The sequence below is a fragment of the Loxodonta africana genome, chromosome 3, assembly GCF_030014295.1.
Source record: "Loxodonta africana isolate mLoxAfr1 chromosome 3, mLoxAfr1.hap2, whole genome shotgun sequence".
Lineage (NCBI taxonomy): Eukaryota > Metazoa > Chordata > Mammalia > Proboscidea > Elephantidae > Loxodonta > Loxodonta africana.
Genome location: NC_087344.1, coordinates 19,138,149 through 19,140,866, shown reverse-complemented (window position 1 = coordinate 19,140,866; position 2,718 = coordinate 19,138,149). Strand labels below are relative to the sequence as shown.

General features: G+C 39.7%; 1 pseudogene; it reads left to right on the top strand.

Moving 5' to 3' along the window:
• The first annotated feature begins 745 nt into the window (after positions 1-745).
• On the top strand, positions 746-2,026 carry LOC100666711 (olfactory receptor 7G2-like; annotated as a pseudogene).
• Positions 2,027-2,718: the final 692 nt, after the last annotated feature.

Genomic DNA, 2,718 nt, shown 5'->3' with positions numbered 1-2,718 from the left:
ATAATAACAAGGAATAAGAACTTAAATGATGGGACTTTAAATGGAAATAAAAAAATTGAAAGGTATAATTTTGAGGAACACCTGAAAATGATTGAGTCAAGGGCTTGAACTCCTCCCCAAGTCCCTCTGCAGAGCCTGGTGAGCCAGGTCCCCATCTCCTCATGAAGTGCACCACATCTGTTCCTCCCTGCAGATGAGCTGATTGTACATGGGCCATAATGGTTGATGTTCTAGAAGAGTGGACCTCAAAGGGTGGTCCCAGGCCATCAGCAATAGCATTTGAGAATTTGTTAGAAAGAACAAATTTAGAGGCTTAGACTCCAAATTCTGAAGCCTATACTCTGTGGAGGCTCAGAAAGCCCTTCAGCTAATTCTGATGAAAAGCAGTTTGAGAAACATTGCTCTAAAACATGGATGTAGAATTTGTTTTTCTGCTAGTTTGAAGGCTTTGGAAAATTCCAAAGGTAAAAACCATGTATTTTTTTCTATTTCATTCTTATTACTGGGCACAATGTTGATTAACAGTATTCAATAAACACATAGATACTACCTATGTGGTCAGAGACTTGAAGACTTTTAAAGCAAAGAGCCCTGGTAGCATAATGTTTAAGAGTTTGGCTGCTAACTAAAAGGTCAGCAGTTGAAATCTTCTAGCTCCTTCTTGAAAAACCCTAGGGGCAGTTCTACTCTGTCCTATAGGGCTGTTATTAGTCTGATATCACTCAAGGCACACAACAAGAACAAAATCAAGGAGACCACTTGGGTCTTTATTCAGATGGAAATGTTTTTGGTGATATGATAACAGATGTGACAGAAAACAGAAGAGGGGAGGAAGGTAGAGTGGATGGGACAGAGACAGATGAAGAGAAGAGTGGGAGAGGGAAGGAGACAGAAAGAAAAAATATTTGTAGTATTCACTTCATTTCACAATACAAATGTCAGAATTTCTCTAAAATAAGCAATCTTTGTAGATCTCTTTCCTATCACTTCCATCATCAGACTCGTCAACAACATGACATCAGAAAACCAAACTGCTGTAGCAGCATTCTCCCTCCTGGGGCTCTCAGAAGATTCAGAACTGCAGCCCTTCCTCTTCGGACTGTTCCTGACCATGTACCTCGTCACTGTGTTGGGGAACCTACTCATTATCCTGGCCATCGGCTCACACTCCCACCTCCACACCCCCATGTACTTTTTCCTCTCCAACTTGTCCTTCACTGACATCTGTTTCAGCACCACCACGGTCCCCAGGATGCTGATGAACATCCAGACACAGAGCAAATCCGTCAGTTACACAGGCTGCCTCACCCAGGTGTGTGCTTTGTCATGATATTTGCAGGCATGGAAAATTTTCTCCTTGCAGCAATGGCCTATGACTGCTATGTGGCCATCTGCCAACCACTGAGGTACACAGTCATCATGAACTCTTACCTCTGTGGCCTGCTGATTCTACTCTCCTTGTTCATTAGTTTGATGGATGCCCTGCTCCACAGTCTGATGATACTAAGTCTGTCCTTCTGCACAGACAGGGAAATGCCTCACTTCTTCTGTGATCTTGCTCAGGTCATCAAACTTGCCTGCTCTAATACTCTTGTCAATAACATCCTGGTATATTTACTAACTAGTATACTGGGTGGTGCTCCTCTCCTTGGGATTATTTGCTCTTACATTAAAATTACTTCTTTCATTCTGAGAATACCATCAGCTGGTGGAATGTATAAAGCTTTCTCCACCTGTGGGTCTCACCTCTCAGTGGTTTCCTTATTCTATGGGACAGCTTTTGGTGTGCATATTAGTTCTGCAGTTACTCATTCTTCCAAGAAGATTGCAGTAGCCTCAGTGATGTACACTGTTGTCCCTCCAGTGATGAACCCATTTATCTGCAGCCTGAGGAACAGGGACATGAAGGGAGCCTTGAAGAAACTGCTATGGAAAACATTTTCTTTTTCATGATTGTGTTATCTGCTTTAGGCTTGAGCTTCTAGAATGAGTCATAGTGAAAGAATACTGGGCGAATCAGAATGTTAGACCCTTCTAGTAACAAGTTTTTTTTTTTTTTTTTACATTTTGATAATAAAATTCATTTTATCTTTATATTAATTCATATGTATTTTTACCTATGTGTATATTTATTTACACACGCTTCTGTCTTGTGACAATTTTTACCTTGTTAGCAAGACATGTTAAAGCACTTATTTTTTTATGTTTAATTTGGTCAATATGTATGTAACAAAACTTTTGTCATGTCTACATTTTTTACATTGTACTATTCAGTGCATTAATTACGTTCTTCATGTTGTTCAACTGCTGTTACTACCCATTTTCAAATTTTTGCATCACTCTTGGCTTAGTATCCCCCACACAATGAGTCTTCCTTTCTTTTTTCCTCCTCACTACCCCTGATAACCACTAATAGAGTTTGGTCTCTATACACTTGCCTATTCTAGGTATTTCATATAATTGGGATCATAAAATATTTATTCTTTTCTGACATTTCACTTGGCATAAGGTTTTCAAGGTTCATCTATGCTGTAGCATGTGTCAGGGCTTTATTTATCTTTATGTCCAGCAGTATTCCATTGTATGGATGATATTTTGTTTATCCATTCATCTGTTGGTGGGCATTTAGCCTGCTTCCACTTTATAGTTATTGTGAATAAAGCTGCAAGGAACATTGGTGTACAAGTATCTGTGTTCCTGCTTCCAATTCTTTTGCTA